Genomic DNA, 18,539 nt, shown 5'->3' on the forward strand with positions numbered 1-18,539 from the left:
ACTTTCTTTTTGCATACTTTGCTAGGATGAAAATGTGTAGAATGATGGGGAGAGTAAAAGGACAAGTTTTTCTTTTTTTAGATGAGTTATTCACTAAGTGCTTCTTGAAAAATAAGAGTTTTATACTTTGTTCTCAACAGTAGCTTTTGCCCGTAAATTCTGTCTGAACAGAATCAATAGTGTTTTCTGCCCACAGTATATCCCAAGGTGGGGTGCTTAGTAATTTATTTCTATGTTAACTTTTTTTCCAGTTATGTCTTAGACTGTATGTTATATAATAGTTTGGAAGCCACCTATGTGAAAGATTTAAACTTTTGTGAATGAATGCGGTCTTCTTGCCAAACTTAAACATGCTGTATTTTTCTGTATTGCTTGGGTTCACTGAAGAAAGCACACGTTCTTTAGATACAAAATTTCTGCTGATTGGATTGGTCTATTTGGGGGCTTAGTCAACAGATATTAGTGTCACATTTGTAACCTTCCTCATTCCATGAAGTATTGTTGGTAATTTTTATTCTCATTATTTTACTACCCATTTGGATCTGGTAGTCTTTTTCTTTCATTGTTCCCACATTTATTGGCTTAAATGAGTATTTGGTGAATTCTGGCTGGTAGGAATTCTGTGTCTTCAGGTATATTGATTAGTTGACTCTGGAAGCAACTGATTTTAGATTGTTCTTGATATTTCCAGACTTTTCCCTTTCTGATGTTTAAGAAGTTGAGATGATGAGTTGTTGCCATCTGCAATTACAACAGAAAGTACCAGAGAGCACCACAACTGCAGTGACTTCCTTCATACATTTTTTTTCTGTTATTTGTAACATCAAAATGTAAACCAGAAACAGCTATGCACCCATATATGTAGGATAAATATTAAATTAATTATAGATAACAAATGTGGAATTTCTAAAAGTACACGTAAGTGTTTAGAATGATGAAATGTTTAGATGTCTTTTACCATTTCCCTGATAACCTTTATTTTGGTTTTCTATCTCTTATATGTCAACTTGTTTTAATTAATTAAATTAACTTTGTGCTTGCACAAAATACAGAATTTGCGAAGCTCGTAGCAAAGCCTCGTGTGAATGTGGCTGTGCTGGTGTATGAATGTGGTAGTTATGATGTTATATTGAGGCAATTTTCACTAGAGAAAAGACAGTCCACGATTCTGATGCTTGCACCTTTTACTAGCCAGTGATATTTAGTGTGTTCCTTACTTTTTCCTCCTCTTTTCTCTATACCTCTAATCTCAGTAATTGTCTTTTTCAATTCGTTCGTTCCCCTGCATCTTCATTTCTACTTTCAAAGTCCACGCTGTCCACAGCTCTCATATGGGTCACTACACAACATTGCACATTGCAGCCCTCCTCCCTGTTTACATTTCCCTGTCCACCGTGGCTAGACTGATGTGTGGTCAGGAGCACTGCTTGGCACACTCTGGGGCTCTGACCGTAGCCAGGAAAACTGTGGGTGAAGTGGTTAACAGTTGCTTGAGGTTGCAGCAACCCAGATTGGAATTGCATAGTATGTCTTATGCTGAGCAAGCTCCTAAAGTTTCTAAGCGTCAGAGCAAACTTCATAATCTACTGTGATATATTTTATAGGATTGTGAGGCTGAGATGAGATGAGTCATGGAAAGCTCTTAAGACAGTGGCGAAAACACGTGAAATACTCTGAGTGTGAGGGTTGATATCGGTGTTTTTGTCCTTTTCCGAATCTTCCCGATGTTCCTTCACTGTCTGGATCCCAGCTGCTTCCAGGGTGCATTCCCAGGTTCAGCAGCCATGATGAACTCACTCTAGTTTCCAGATTCACCCTGTTCTTACATCTCTGGGCCTTTGAACATGCTGGCCAACTCCCCACTTTTTCCTGCCTAGGGTCTGCTGTTCTGATCTCCTGCTACCTGCCTCCTTCAGCCCATTATTCTTAGCCACACCCCATGCCAAAACCAATGTGAGGCGCACATGGTAGTGTCTTATTCTTTTCCTATCCTTGCCCTTTCCAAGTTTCATTTTAATTATGTCTTTCTTTTTAAAAAGTCCAAGACCCGTATCTGTTCCTCTGAGTTTCTAATTTATTTCATTTTCGAGGGAGGCATGACTCAACGTGCGGAGGCATTGGGTCTCTGTCACATATGTTTGCAGGCTAGGGTAACCATGCTTTTATTGAATACATTTGTTATTGTAAAGGGCTTTCTGCTTGTAATTTGTATATCTGGAACTGTTGTTCTCTTAAAACATTTTAACACAACCATTTTGATAAAAAATATCTTATTCCATAGATAGTATATATTTTCTTACATTGAATGTTTAACTTTTCAAGAATCTTCTCTAGATTAATATTAGAGAAAGTTTGAGGGGAGGGCAAGGAATGTTAGTTTGATATATCAGCAGAAATCTAGGCTTTTGAAATTACTCATATTTTAAGTCCCTTGGGGGACTAATTTTCCTGAGAACTTTGTATTATAATCATAAACAGACCCAGTTCAGTGATACTTTCATAAACTTTTGGCTGAGACTTTGGTATTAATGTCCTAAACTCTTAGAAAGAGAAACATATTTTTGTAGGTTGGCCAAGAAAAATAGGTCTTGATTCAAATAAAATAATGTATTTGTTATTTTTAAGAGATTTTTCCGTTGAGCAATCTGTTAAACTTTTTGGTAATTTAGTTGTCTAAAATTGGACATGACTTAGGCAGTGACTTGGTGTATTTTCTGTGGCTCAATATAATGACTATTTGGATTTTTAAGTTTTTACTTTTGACTTGGGGGTAAGTTATGTTAGATTATCCATTATTACTGAACAGTTAACTGTTATTCCTTTGGTTGTAGATTTTAATAAAATAATGAATCCTATGTCCTATTTTCTTAAATATAATTGAAATGGTAAAATATGTAGAGAATTTTTTTTATTGAAGGTAAAGTTTTCTTTAAAGTACTTTAAATGTACTAGGTGCTTTCTTTAAGGTACATGTGCAGCTTCCCCCTGCTGTTAGTAAGTGGCTGAAATAGCACTTTGGATCTGTGGCACCCTGTAGAAGCTTCCCTCTTCACTCCTCTGACATTGTTTCATATTACTTATAGAAATTTCTTCTTTCTGCTCTATCTCCATGAATGCCGGTCATTTCTCTGGATGAGTTTTTACATGCTTTTCTTTTTTGAATTTATGTATTACTTTAGTTCCTCTTCCTGTTCCTTCATACTTGTGTATACCTGTAGGGACTAGCTGATCACTTCTGTCTAGATGTCTTATTGATCACCCAGATTCAACATGGGTGAAAGTAAACCATCTTTGTATTTTCCCCGAGATGGGAAGTGGTCCCTAGTAAAAAGGGCATTGTGACTTGAAACTGCTAGTTCTGAACCTCACTGTCCATGAATCTGGGCCATATATAGCAATTCTGTGTGCAGAATTACCTTACCACCTATTTCCTATACCCAGAAAATTCTATGATTGGCCATTCTTTTCTTGTTTCTTTTAATTTTTGCTGTGTGTCTCCTGGGTTTCAATCTTACTTTCTTATCTTCTCTTAATAATCTTTCATGTCTTAACTAGTACAAGGTACTATATATTATACCTTTACTCCTCTGTGTGTGTGTGTGTGTGTGTGTGCATGCTCACATGCACATGTACATCTTTCTATTTTCATAGCACCTGTTCTTATTTCAGCCATATTCCTTTTGAGTAGACCTATGTAATATTTGTCTCCCTCTCCATCTGTTCCTTTTTAAAATCAATTCTGTATTTTCCGATTTGCTTATCAAATTGCCACTTGGATTGCCTCACCTGCAAGTTTAAAAGCCTGCAGAAAACTCCCTACTGTATTTTGATTTAATTAAATTTATTATCCTGATATTCTGTGTTCTCCACAATCCAAATTTCTTTTCTTTTCTTTTTCTTTTTTCTTTTTTTTTTTTGAGACAGAGTTTTGCTCTTGTCGCCCAAGCTGGAGTGCAATGGTGTGATCTTGGCTCACTGCAACTTCCGCCTCCTGGGTTCAGGCTATTCTCCTGCCTCAGCCTTCCAAGTAGCTGGGATTACAGGCATGTGCCACCGCACCTCAGCTAATTTTGTATCTTTAGTAGAGATGGGGTTTCACTCTGTTGGCCAGGCTAGTCTTGAACTCCTGACCTCAGGTGATCCACTTGCCGGGCCTCCCAGTGTTGGGATTGCAGGTGTGAGCCCCCGGCGCCCAGCCTGAGCTACCACACCCAGCCCAAATTTCTATTTAACTTTTTTTGGCATCATCTCCTACCATGATCTTACACATATTTTGTGCTCTGGTGGACTGCTGTGCCTTCCTTTAAAATCAATTCTGTTCCTTCTGACTTCAGATCCAACCTTTTCAGCATTGTGGCATTCATTACTTAATTCTGTCTTTGACACATGTGTATTGGATGCCCACACTAAACGAAGGGGTAGGATCATGGGTGTTATGCATGCAGACCAAAGTTGGATTTCAGCATCATAGTTATTAATTGGAATCAAAACCAGAATAAGCTACTTAATCTGTAGTTTCCTTGAGGGGCCTCAACCTGGGCTGAAATGGTCACTTAATGAAAACTGATACCCAAAAAGAAAGTGTATGGTAGAATTTTGTGTAAATCCAAATCATCCGTTTCATTAATGATCTGTCTAGAAAATGCCTATCAGTTTTTATCACAAGACCTACATATTCCTCTTCATTTCTGTGGAGTAAAAGATGTTGCGGTACTCCCTCTGTGTCACACCTTAGGAGAAAGTGGTGTAATATGCCCACAGTCAGATGGCCTAGATTTGACTTTCTCTCTGAGAGGTTCGTTAGCCTGACCCCTCTGAGCCTCCATTTCTTTATCTGGATAATTGGGGAAATTGCCTCTTTCTTCCTGACGCAGTTGTTCAGAAGCTTTAATGATTATACCATAGTGGACAACTTATGCTTTTGATCCAGAAAAAGTTAAAATTTGTGTTTCTTTTAGCTGTGTGACCTTGGCAATGATGATTATTTCCTGATTTAGTTTTCTCATTTGCAAAATGGTAGATGATAGAACCGATTTCATGGACTTCAGTAAGGATAACAAAAAATAATACAGTTCAGCAATCAATGTTCTTTTAGTTGTATGCTAGTTCATTCAAACCTAATATAAAATCTGTTTTTTTCCCACTGCATATCCAATCCTAGTGATTGCTACAAATTTTTGATAGTCATAGTTTATCATTAGGAAATCAACTTGCTGCTTAAAATGGAAGGCCTTGTTAGATAGAATAAGTAAATTATACACAACAGTCTATTCGATTGTATTCTAGGTTAGGATTTTTAAAATTTAAAACAAATTTGTGGTGTATGGTCAGTATTATCTTTATTAGATGGTTATATTTTTCACAAAGTCATACGTATAGTTAAAATCCTTTGATAACAAAAGAAAAAATACCATGTAGCCAGTAATTCAAGAACATGCCAGTTGGCGTATTTCTCAGATTGCACTCGAATGGTAAACACTTTCAATAGGTGTTTCTTAATAGTAAGAAATACTAGCATTATGGCTAAGCTGCTTTTTGTAAATAAAACAGATTTTTACAGCCAGGCACGGTGACTCATTCCTATAATCTTAGCACTTTGGGAGTCCAAATCAGGAGGATTGTTTGGGCCTAGGAATTCAAGATCAGCCTGAGCGGCATGATGAGAATCCGTCTCTATAAAAAATTTTGAAATAACTGGGCATTAGGTTGGGGCTGTAGTCTTAGGCTACCCAGAAGGCTGAGACAGGATCATCACTTGAGCTCCGGAAGCGGAGGCTGTAGTAACTTATGATCATGCCACCGTACTCCAGCTTGGGGGACAGAATGAGACCCTGTATCCAAAAAAAAGGAAAAAAATAATTTTTATTTACTTATGGTTATAATGCTTCTCATCTAGGTTAATCTTTGATTAAATTCAGAGAGGTATCTAGACAGAAGTAACTTTGTCACTAAAACCTTCATTTGTGACTATATTCTATCATTCCATTTTGTGAATATTTTAGCCAGCAAACATGGGATATGAAAGTTTGTTTTTCCAGTTTCTGAGATTTTACTTCCTTTTTCTTGTCATAGGAACTAACAGTCTTTTTCAAGTTCTTCACTGTACCTACTTTCGGCTTTAAAATATAAAAGGAATTATTTTGTATATTTTCAATGCAGACTCATTTTTTATGATATTTTTAATGTAAACTCATTTTACAACCTGAATTTATAAGGATTCTACTCTATGACTTCTAAAAAAATTTCCTTCCATATGCATACTGTGGTTTTAAAAATCATTGTTTATTGCTTATTCTTTTTTTTACTACCTCTAGTCTGAGCAAGAGTTCTTTCTTGCTTTTGTGCACCATTTTGCATTGCCAACAGATTTTCCTTGACTGTTCCGTACTTTTATTTTGGATGTGTGTATATATGTGTGTGTGTGTGCAAGCTTTCATAAAATGTCGTGTTAGTGTTTCTGCATTATTTACTTTAGTTTATAATGTAGGATAAAAATAGTTCTTGCCTTGTCTACCCCCACCAATGATTTGAATTCTCTAAACCACTGGCTTTGTAATCCTTCCTGGTCCTTTTGTCCCACTGGCAGGGCTCTGACCTTTTACTCCAGAGAAAACACAGCTATTGTCTTCTTTCTTAACTGTGAAGAGGGCTACGTCACTTTCATTTGTATTTTGAAGAATTAAATTGTGCACTAATATAAACGAGTTTTCTAAACTTAAAGGTTTGAAATAAAGACAATTTATGGAATTTTAAGCCTTTTTTATTTATTTATTTTTTTCTGGGAGATGGAATCTCACTATGTTGCCTATGCTGGGTTTGAATTTCTGGGCTCAAATGATCTTGCTGCCTCAGCCTCCTGACTAGCTGAAACTGCAGGCACATGCCGTCAACTTGGCTTAAGAGGTTTTTAGCAATGAAGTAATCATAGGTATTTGTGAGTAGGTGAAGAGCTTTTGGTTATGTTGGGTCCTTTGCATTGTCTCTTACCTTATGACTAGGCTTATTCATGAGAATCCTATGAGTCATACTGCTTCAAAGTTTTCATTATCACTGGGGTCAGGGGAATTGGGAGAGATTCTTCCCCAATTAGTTGTCCTATTTTGAAGATTAGGGAAGTACTGGAGGTTTTGGGGGATGATGTCATTTATTGGGAGTCGCTCACCTTGCAGGAGCCTTGGTCTACCTGCCTTCTGTCTCTGGTAGCATTTGCCCATTGCCATCGTATATTCCACCTCGCTCCCCCATTCCTCTTCATGGAGATATGGGATGTTTGTGTCTTCCTGTCTGTGCTATGTAGTTGCCACTCTACCCCTTCTTTGCCTCCACATACTGAGGATTGCTCTCCTTCTACTTCCTTTTCTGGTTGTGACTCATCTTTTAACTGTAACTTATTGAGGGTCTCCTACATTTTTAACACTGAAGTACATGTGAACACAAGGGCATTCATTTGAACAAATGTTTGCCACTAAATTTTAGTCTTAAACTTAAGCCAGTATAGTACTGTTTAGAAATATTTTAACAGGTAAGTTTTTTGAAATAATTGTGTAATTGTTGGTTCTTAAGTTGCCTATCTTAATTTTTTAATTATAGACATGGATTCTATAGCACTATATCTGTTTTGTTCTCTTTTCCTTGTCTCTTTTCTACAAAAGAATACCATTCTCCAAAAGGACATTTAGTGTGAAGTAAGCCACCAAGCACATGCAGAAGGTAGATGGTTTCTGTTTACTGTGTTTTCAGTTGTTTAACAATTATGTCGAAATGCTACAAGTAATGAGGAAACTCATTTTGTTGAATGTGCACAATGTGCCAGGGTTTCTGCTAAATATCAGTGTTCATGATCTTGTCGGTAAAGCAGACATTACTATTCCCATTTAAAGGTGAGAAAACACATCCTTTTACTAAACTGTTTGCATGTTACCCACCTGGTAAGTGATGGAGAAACAATTTAAAAACAGTTGATTCTGATTTTAAAAACTACTTCTTGTACGGTTGAAAGTTTAATACTAAATTTGCCATTTCGTTTATGCCTAAATATTTCTTTAGTATTGACTCTAGGCTTTGGTGTTGAGTATTGATTAAAAACAAATCCAACTCTGTTCTCAGATACCTGACAGTTTATTGGGTCCGCAGAAGGTTGGGATCATTGTTGTGTTTATGATGAAGCAATAGAGGTCGATGTAAAGCATCTGTGAACGTTTCAGTGGCTTTGACAGTTGAACAGAGATTTGGGGACTCTGCCCAAAACACTAAAGCTGCTTTGGGTGAATAGGTAGTATTGACTTTAGGACTTGAAGCACCAGTAAGAGTTAAAATAGAAGGGGATTAAAATCCTTGACAAAGAATCAGAGTATAGGTGAAAATGGATTACAAGAGCATGCCACTGTGCTCAGCCCCACCTATTTTCACGGTGATGTGCACCTGTAATCCCAGCACTTTGGAAGGCCAAGACAGCAGGAGCATTTGAGCCTAGGAGTTCAAGATCATCCTGGGCAACATAGGGAGATACCCCTTTCTACAAGAGTAAAAAAGTTAGCCGGACATAGTGGTGTACGCCTGTAGTCCTAGCTGCTAGGAAGGCTGAAGTGAGAGGATCCCTTCAGCCCAGGAGTTCAAGGCTGCAGTGAACTATGAATGTGCTACTACACTCTAGCCAGGGTCACAGAATGAGACCCTGTCTCTAAAAAAGAAAAGAAAATTGGTGAAATTTTTGTTTGTGAGTAATCTGATGTATTGAGAGTTGTTTGTGAGTGGTCAGGGTGCATAGAACTTAGATTGGCTTCTGGTTGTGAAAATATCCAAATGTATGACGTCAAGAGGCAATGTTGGTGAAAGAAGGGATCTAGAGTGTCATATTGCTTACAAATGAATGTTTCATTCATGAAGATATAATGAAAATGGATTTGAGAAGAGAGAGACAAAAGGGAGAAACCTTAGGAAGATGAGCAAGAATATTCTAAATGCAGGCTATGGCAGTAGAGAGAAAAAAATTGGAAGATAGTAGGAGGCAGAATCAGTTGGTCTTGGTCATGATCAAGTTGTAATTTTTGTATGATTGAGACATTAAAAATGGCTCACAGCAATTTCAGTAGAATGGAGGGACACACCCCGGGTTTCTAGGAGGCTATGAAGAAAATGGGAGGTATAAAACATAGAATGCTAAGAGAAATAGAGGAAGCTTATTTGTTTTGATTTTTTAAATAATAAGGGAGATTTTTGCCCAGTTGACTGCTGATAGGAAAAAGCCATTGCTCACCTGATAGGTTTTGCTGCTCAAAATTTAAACTTAGGCCAGGCGTGGTAGCTCACACCTGTAATCCCAGCACTTTGGGAGGCTGAGATGGGTGGATCACCTGAGGTCAGGAGTTTGAGACCAGCCTGGGCAACATGGCGAAACCTTGTCTCTACTAAAAATACAAAAAATAGCCGCCTGTGGTGGTGTGTGCTTGTAGTCCCAGCTACCAGGGAGGCTGAGGAACAAGAATTGCTTGAACCCAGAAGGCGGAGGTTACAGTGAGCTGAGACTGTGCCACTGCATTCCAGCCTGGGTGACAGAGCAAGACTTCATCTCAGAAAAAAAAAAACAAAAAACATAGAATCTTGATTACCTGAATTACTAAGCCAAATTTCATCATGATTCATATTTGATTAGTTCCTTCTGGAGTCTTTCAAAGACCCTTCTTGTTTCTACTTACCTAAATGTTTTTCTGTTACTGGAATATACCTTATTGCCTGTTTCTTCGAACAGATTATTATTAATATATTGAATAACATTGGTCTTGATTCTTACCTCAGGGTATTCTGCTACTAAAATCTCTGTTCATGCTAAGAAATTCTTTATGTTGTTTGTTAGACAATATGATATGACTGGTGATTTTATTTTTATCCCCTGCATGCATTGCTCTATGTAAGAAAAAGATGGAAGTGTTCATCAATGTTTAGCTGCTCTTTGACTTTTCTATTATATTAGACAAGAGGTTAATATAAAATAATAACACTTGCAAATATAGAAATATATGTGACCTTAAAAATAAAAGGGAATTTAAGGGTTAATCTTCAGTGTGTGGTGAGTTGCGTTTTGCTGGAATAATATTGCTTGGGGACTTCTATGAAGAAGTAGATAAAAATTGGACCAGAGTTTCATGATTTCTTTTCAACTCCCCATGTGATTATAAATTTGCCAGGTTGTTAATATTTGAACTTTAATAACGGTTCTGTGAGTTGAAAAACACCACTATGATTTTAAGGTGGTCTGGAAAACCTAGGTAGTTGTTGCATAAGTTGACTTAACTGCTTGAAACTCTGGTTCTCATACAAGCAATTTTGATAATAACATTGCTAGCTGTTTTAAAAAAATGCCCAAATCAAATGTATGTATATTTTTGCATATGTGAATCTTTGTGCTGTATTTAGGGTAATTTTTGGTTAATAACTAATTGCAAGAATTACTCCTTTTCAAATTTTATACAACATTTTAATTGACAAAAATGTCAATGCACGACTTGATTTGAAATATATATACATTATGGAATGGCTAAATCAAGCTAATTAGATATGTAATACCTCACATACTTCGTTTATTTTGTGTGGTGAGAACACTTAAAATCTGCTTTCTTAGCAGTTTTCAAGTACACAGTATATCGTTGCTAACTACTGTCACCATGTTGTACAGTAAATTTCTTGAACTTATTTCTCCTCATGGAAATTTTGTATACTTTTACCAATTGCTCCTCACTCACCATCCCCCAACCCCAGATAACCACAATTCCACTCTCTACTTTGATGAGTTCAGTGTTTTTAGATTTAATAATAAGCGAGATCATATAATATTTGTCTTTCTGCGCCTGGCTTATTTCACTTAACATAATGTCCTCCATGATCATTCATGTGGCCACAGTGTAGATTTCTTTCTTTTTAAAGGCAGAACAGTATTTTGTTGTGTGTGTTCTGTATGTATGTATGTGTCTGTTTATTACACATTTTTCTTATTCACGGTCTACTGATAAACACTGCTGATAAACAACAAGATAGGTTGATTCCATGTCTTGGCTAATGTAAATAGTGCTGCAATAATCATGTGAGTGTGGCTCTCTCTTCAACATATGATTGCATTTTATTTGGATAATCCCAGTGGTGGGATTGCTAGATCATATAATAGCACTATTTTTAATTTTTTGAAGAACCTCTATACCCTTTTTCGTAATGACTGTACTAATTTATATTCCCAACAACAGTGTGCAAGGGTTCCCTTTTTTCTACATCCTCTTTAGTACTTGTTATCCTTCATGTTTTTGATGGTAGCCATTCTAACACGTGGAAGGTGATAGTCATTCTGGTTTTAATTTGGAATTCCCTGTTGATTAGTAATGCTGAGCATTTTTTCATATACCTATTGGCTATTTGTATGTCTTCTTCTGAGAAATATCTATTCAGATTCTTTGCCCATTTTTTAAGTCAAGTTACTTGTTTTTTTATTAAATTGCTTGAGTTTTTTAAAATGTATTTTGGGTATTAATCTCTTATCAGATATATGATTTCCAAATATTTCTTCTATTCCATACATTGTCCTTTTACTCTGTTGATTGTTTCCTTGACTATGCAGAAGCTTTTTAGTTTGATGTAATCTTGTTTGCCTATTTTTGCTTTTGTTACCTGTGCTTTGGGTTCATATCTGATAAGAACGATCATATCTTGAATTTTACCCCGCTAAGTTCTTTATATACATTGTTCTTAAACAGATCATATGGGGTAGACATAAGCATCATTATATCATTTTTCTGGATGAGGACCTTGAGTTATGAATGCCGTATTACTTGCTAAAGGTTACACAGTAAATATACCTTGGCTTCACATCTCAGCCTTTCTAACTCTAAAACCCCTGCTATTATCTACTAAATTATAACTGCATAGACAATGGTGGATTCTTCATAAACTGAGATTCACAGGGGTGAGAATGGGTGCTCCTGGATATGCTTTGGGAAATCTGTGAAATCTGTTTCTTCCTTTGGGCCCTTGGTCTGGTCCTCTGACTGGAAATTGCTTTACCCAAATATCCCTTGCTTAATTCTCCTGGGTCCTTCAAGTCTTTGCTTGAATCTCACTCCTCACTGAGACCTTCCCTGACCTGTTTACAACTTTATCTTGCTGCCTCTGCTATGTCCTCACTTCTTCAACTTTCTGTATTTCCAGTTCTCCTTACCTTACTCATTTTTAATAGCACTAGCATACATAAAATTCATTATATTCATTTTATGTTTTCGTTCCCTGTCTATTAAAATATGAGTGTCCGAAGGGCAGAAATCTTTTCTGTTTTGTTTACTCATCTGTTTCAAGCACCTGAGATGGTGTTTAATATATCATAGACATTCAGTAATTGAATAAATAAGTCAATGATTCAGGGTGAGAATTCTCTCTGAATTCATAAACAAGATTTATTGTTTAATGAGCTTGCAGCTAGGAAAAGAGTTCATGGCTTTTAGCAGATTTTCACTTTAACAGACCAGACCCAAAGTTTACTTCAGGTGATCCCTATGCTTTTAAGTAGAATGAAAAAAACATGGATACTCATTTTCAGTTGTATATGAGCCATAGAAATGTATGATCTACATTAATAACTAGTATAATTAATAACTAGTATAATTATATCCAATTGTTTATAATTATTTTAGATAATTTTATATTTATTTTAAATATTATAATTTGTGAACTAGTTATAATTTTTAATAAATAGCATAATAATTAGTATAATATATATTAATAACTAGTAAATACTAGTTCAATTTGCAGTTTTTCTTGGCATCATTTTGGAAAGATAAGTTATGCTTTGCATTTCATTTTAGTTTTATTTTGAAATAGGATCTTGCTTTGTTGCCCAGGCTGGAGTGCAGTGACATAATCACGGCTCACTGCAGCCTTGACCACCAAGGTTCATATAGTTCCACCTCAGCCTCCCAAGTAGCTGGGACCATGGGTGCACACCACCATGCTTGGCTGATTTTTTTTTTTTTTTTTTTTTTTTTTTTTTGTAGAGATGAGGTCTTGTAGTGTTGCCTGGGCTGGTCTCAAACTCCTGGGCTCAAGCAGTCCTCCCACCTTGGCCTCCGAAAGTGTTGAGATTACAAACATGAGCCACTTCTCCTGGCCTGTTTTGCATTTTAAAATTACAGATTGAAGAGTATTAAAATTTGTTCTGAATACGTTAACCTGCATATATTTTTGGACGTCACCATTTGAGACAAGAAACCAAACTGTGGGAGTTAATGCCCACGTATTTGTTATAAATATACAGTATGAATTGCCATTGTAGTCTTTGTCTTCTGTTTGTACAGCAAGTGATGTATTTTTATTAATTTCTACAAGAATTATTGTACATGTACATGTAAAATATGTAACAAAGTTGATTAGGCAGTGGCCGTCAAGAGAGAGGACTCCTGTCATCAGTCATTTAAATAGTTTCCCATAATGCTGCACGTTCAGTAAACTTAAAAGCAGGAACACTTGTGTGGATGCAAACATAGTGAGGCCCCTTGAATTCCAGGCTCATGATCTCTTGAGTAATTTAACTGTTTCATCCTTTTAAAGATCGTATACCCTTATCTTGGGCATCTGTCTCTCGTGTATAAACTGATTGTTAAAAGTTTGAATGCTGTTAATCAGAGTGAATAATTTACTAAAACAAGTAGGAATAAAAAAATCTCTCTTCACTTACCTACAGAAATATTTGCACATGGATAAGGATGCTAATTGTAGTAGTAAAAACAGGGTGCTAGAAACAGGCTTAAGTCTTCATTAATGGAGGAATGACTAAATCAATGATTTTATATTTGCACTGTGGGATACTCTGCAGCTATTAAAACAACTGATTTAGCCGGGGCAGTATAGTAAAACTTTATAAAAAATTTAAAAATATCAGCCGAGTGTGGTGGCATGCATCTGTAATACTAGCTACTCTGGAGGCTGAGGTGGAAGCATCACTCTAGCCCGGAGGCTGCAGTTTGCCAAGATTGTGCCACTGCACTCCAGCCTGGCTGATAGAGCAAAGCAAGACTCTGTCTCAATCGATCAGTCAATACAGTTGAGGTAAAAATAAATTCATAGGTATTGAAATATTTGCAAGCCATGTTGTTTAAGCAAAAAGAACAAGTTTTACGTAATTTTTATGTTTTAATTGTGAAAAATTGCAGTTGAGTATGTGGATATGTCCTATATATGAAATAAAATTAAGAAAATTGTTTTCCAAATTGTTAATGATGATTAATTCTGTCTGAAAAGGGAGTTGGAATAGAAATACAGGGTAAAATATTGTATTTTATATACTTTGCTACTAATTATGTAGTTTATGAAACTAATTAATGGCAAAATACTGCTTATTAAAAACTCTCAAATGTTAAAAACATTTTCTAAAGAGATACACATTCCCAACTTAGATGGATTGGTTTTCCTTGCCTTAAATAATATTTCTTTGCATTACTTCTTAGCCATTTTCCCCTCAACACTGAACCTTTGCTCTCATTTATAATTTACTTGATAATAAATTTTAAGATTTTAATATTTGCTCATGCCTGTAATCCCAGCACTTTGGGAGGCCGAGGCAGGCGGATGATGAGGTCAAGAGATTGAGACCATCCTGGCCAACATGGTGATGAAATATCTACTAAAAAGTACAAAAATTGGCTGCGCGTGGGGTGTGTGCCTGTAGTCCCAGCTGCTTGGGAGGCTGAGGCAGAAGAATTGCTTGAACCCGGGAGGTGGAGGTTGCAGTGATCTGAAATCATGCCACTGCACTCCAGCCTGGCAACAGAGCAAGACTCTGTCTCAAAAAAAAAAAAAAAAAAAAAATTTAATATTCAATAGTTATTCTGTTTTTTAAATTTAATTTTATGAATACATCTTTTATTAAAAATTCTAGGCTAGGTACAGTAGCTCATGCCTGGAATCCCAGCACTTTGGGAGGCGTAGGCAATTGGATTGCTTTAGCCCAGGAGTTCGAGACCTGCCTGGGCAACATAGTGAGACCTTGTCTCTACAAAAATGACAAAAATTAGCCAGTTATGGTGACATGTGCCTGTAGTTCCAGCCACTCAAAAGGCAGAGGCAGAAAGATCGCTTGAGCCCCAGAGGTAGAGGCTACAGTGAGCTGTGATTATGCCACTGCAGTCTAGTCTGAGTGACAGAGAAAGACCCTGTCCCCAAGAAATACAGAAATTCTAAAGCTCTCTCTGGACAAGGCTGGAGTTACTTGCCCTCTGAAAGTGGAACACACTAACACATGTTTTTATGTCAACTTCAGTGTTTGAAGTTAGTCACTCAATAAAGACTAGTGAGTTAAACATTTCTGAAATAGATTTAGGTAATTTTCTAAAGATTAATAATCATGAATATTTAAATAGACCTGTAATTTATTTGCTCATGTTTATGAGATAAAAGATTAAGTCTTGCAGAGTAACAGTTATTTCACATTCCCGTCGAAAATGTGGATAATGTGCAAAATAAAAAATGTAGGCCAGGTGTGGTGGCTCACACCTGTAGTCCCAGCACTTGCGGAGGCCTAAGTGGGCGGATCGCTTAAGCCTGGGAGTTCAAGACTAGTCTGGGCAACATGGTGAAACCCTGTCTCTACAAAAACATAAGAATTAGCCAGGCATGGTGGTGAGTGCCTGCTGTCCCAGCTAGTCAGGAGGCTGAGATAGGAGGATCATTTCAGCCCAAGAGATCGAGTATGCAGTGAGCTAAGATTGTGCCACTGCACTCCAGTCGGGCAGTAGAACAAGACCATATCTCAAACAGTTCACTATTGCTTTTAGAGTGTAAAATTATACCTTTTTCAGGGTTAGGACAAATTGTTGAGAATGAATAGCTATGTAATAGATATGCTTTTACTGAAAAAAGATGTTGTATATTTAATTTCTTTCTTTTTTTTTTTTTTAAGATGGAGTCTTGCTCTTGCTCAAGCTGGAGTGCAGTGGTGCTATCTCAGCTCACTGCAACCTCTGCCCCCCATCTCCCTCAACTGGGTTCAAGCGATTCTCCTGCCTCAGCCTCCCGAGTAGCTGGGACTAGAGGCACATGCCACTGCACCAGGCTAAGTTTTGTATTTTTAGTAGAAATGGGGTTTTACCATGTTGGCCAGGCTAGTCTCGAACTCCTGATTTCATGATCCACCTGCCTCGGCCTCCCAAAGTGCTGAGGTTTACAGGTATGAGGCCCTGTACCTGGCTAATTTCTAAAATTTCATTTTAGACTTGTCTTGCTACTTTCTCCAGCTCTGAAAGAGGAACTTTGTTTTTCTCTGGATTGGTCATTGGTCATTTTTCCTCTGTGGAAATTTTTTATAATATCACATTGGTAACTGGTTAAGGAAATATATTTCTATTTGTATCACATTGAAAAGTACCTGTGGAATATAGGCTCAGCCTATTTTCTCTTTTTTATGGTGAAAAGTCAGAAAAGCTGAACAGTAATAAATGCTATTGGTAATTGAAAACCAGTAGGACAAATGCACTCATTATTTCCTTTCAAAAATTTTCTGAAATTCAAAATGAACCCAAACAATTGAAATTTCATTTTCTGTTTTTTTTGAAAATAATTAATCTGTTACCTTCAAATCACCGTTAAGAATTTCTATGGCAGTGTTACAGTTCTTTTAGAATTTGTCAAGCAGTCTTTCCGGTTTTTGCCGGAAAGCCCCTCTTTATATTAAAAAAAAAAAAAAAAAAAAGAATTTCTATGGCAATTTAATCATAATAATTCAAAAATAAGAAAAAAAAATCAGAGAGGAAACACAATATTGGCAGTTCATAGGTGAAGGGGATATGATGTTGAGCATATTCTTTCAATTTTCTTGAAGTTTGAAGTTTTTCCAAAGAAAAATTTTGAGCATAGGAAATTCAGTGTAAATCCATGTTCTTTTCTTTGGCTTTTTAAAACTGCAAAGTGAATTCACTCTTACCTGAATACTGTAATCGCCTGATGGGTTCTTTCTTTCCACTGCACAAACAAAATCAGTCCACTGAGACCCCAGCATTACAGTAGAGAAAGAGTTTAATTGACACAGTGTTGGTTCATGCTGAAGAACTGGAGTTATCGTTTAAGTCAATCTCCCCAAAAGCTTGAAGCTTAGGGTTTTTATGCACAATTTGGTGGGCAGGAGGCTGGGAAATGGGTGCTGCTGATTGGTTGGGAAGGAAATCATAGGGGTGTGGGAAACATTCCTCATGCCTCTATGTGGGACTACAGGATTCATTGAGTTTTGAGTAAAGGATCCCTTGTGGTGTCAATCTAAAAAAAATCTAAAAAAACAAATCATCTTAGATTCTATAGTAGTGATGTTATCTATAGGAGCAATTGAGGAAGTCACAAATCCTGTGACCTGTGGCCACATGGCCCCTGAGCAGTAAGGGATTATAGGAACTATGCCTATCTTATCAGACTTCAGGTCCCTCTTGTAATCCTAACCTTGTGGTCTTTCATTAGTTTTAGAAGGGCTGTTTAGTTTTATGAAGGGCTGTTAATCATCTTTGCTTTAAGGTTAAACCATAAACTAAATTCCTTCCAAAGTTAGCTCAGCCTGTGGACAGGAATGACCAAGGACAGTTTGAAGGTCAGAAGCAAGATGAAGTCAAGTATGTCAGATTTCTGCTGTTAAAATTTTGCAAAGACATTTCAGTCTGGCCATTGCAGTTCGTGATGTAATAAGATCTTTTTTTTTTTTTTTTTTAAAGATAGGGTTTCACCATGATGGCCAGGCTGGTCTTGAACTCCTAACCTCAGGTGATCCACCCACCTCAGCCTCCCAAAGTGCTAGGATTACAGGCGTGAGCCACCACATCCGGCCTAAGATCTTTTTTAAAGGAATTTAAAGTCACAATATTCATATACTATTTTATTTGCAGCCACCTCTATTAGTTCATAGTCTCACCTTCCATATTCTATCTCTAGCAAATGGATGTTGATGCTAATACCGGGCAGTGTCTGGCTAGGTTTTCATTATCATTTTGTATCAGGTTGTTCCCTTAGTAATCCCGTGCATTCTGGACAACTGAACACTAGAGTTAGGGACTGAGTTAGATGCTATAGGTGCAAAGATGCCTGAGGGAAGCCTGGCCCTGACAGGTGCTTAATGAAGAGCTGAGTTTGCTCACTGTTATTATAGAACCTCTCATCTCTGTGGGCTGCCTTCTTCTGATATGGTCTCATTTTGAGCAGGAAACTCGTGTTTGTTGTTAGTGAAGTTCTCTGCAAAGTCCCCCCTGCCCTCCTTAAACTGGTGTGAAGTGTCACTGAAATAGGCCACTCTCCTGGACCTCTTTTAAGGATACATCTAGTTAGCTATGTCCGCTCAAAGCATAGCTGACTATGACATGACAAGATTTGGGTTATTGTGGGGCTCTCTCTGCTCCTTCCCTGTCTGTGACACCTTCCCCAGTAAACTCTATTTCCAGTTTACATCTTGTGATTCTGGCTATATATGTACTTTGCCCTTTCTTTGCAAGTGGTGTATCTTATTCGTAAGTAGCTCTCTTTTGAGGAGGGTAGACCTA

The 18,539-nt window shown here is 37.1% G+C and overlaps 1 protein-coding gene and 1 non-coding gene across 21 annotated transcripts in view; both read left to right on the forward strand.

Moving 5' to 3' along the window:
- PARD3 (par-3 family cell polarity regulator) overlaps positions 1 to 18,539 on the forward strand; it is a 704,358-nt gene that overhangs the window by 374,206 nt on the left and 311,613 nt on the right. The gene's annotated exons all lie outside the window — the stretch shown is intronic.
- On the forward strand, positions 16,627 to 16,688 carry LOC135271429 (U7 small nuclear RNA). Its single transcript, XR_010339571.1, has one exon. It is a non-coding gene; the product is annotated as a U7 small nuclear RNA (small nuclear RNA).

This window comes from Aotus nancymaae, unplaced genomic scaffold (assembly GCF_030222135.1).
Source record: "Aotus nancymaae isolate 86718 unplaced genomic scaffold, 86718_ANA_hifiasm-v0.15.2.pri h1tg000077l, whole genome shotgun sequence".
Lineage (NCBI taxonomy): Eukaryota > Metazoa > Chordata > Mammalia > Primates > Aotidae > Aotus > Aotus nancymaae.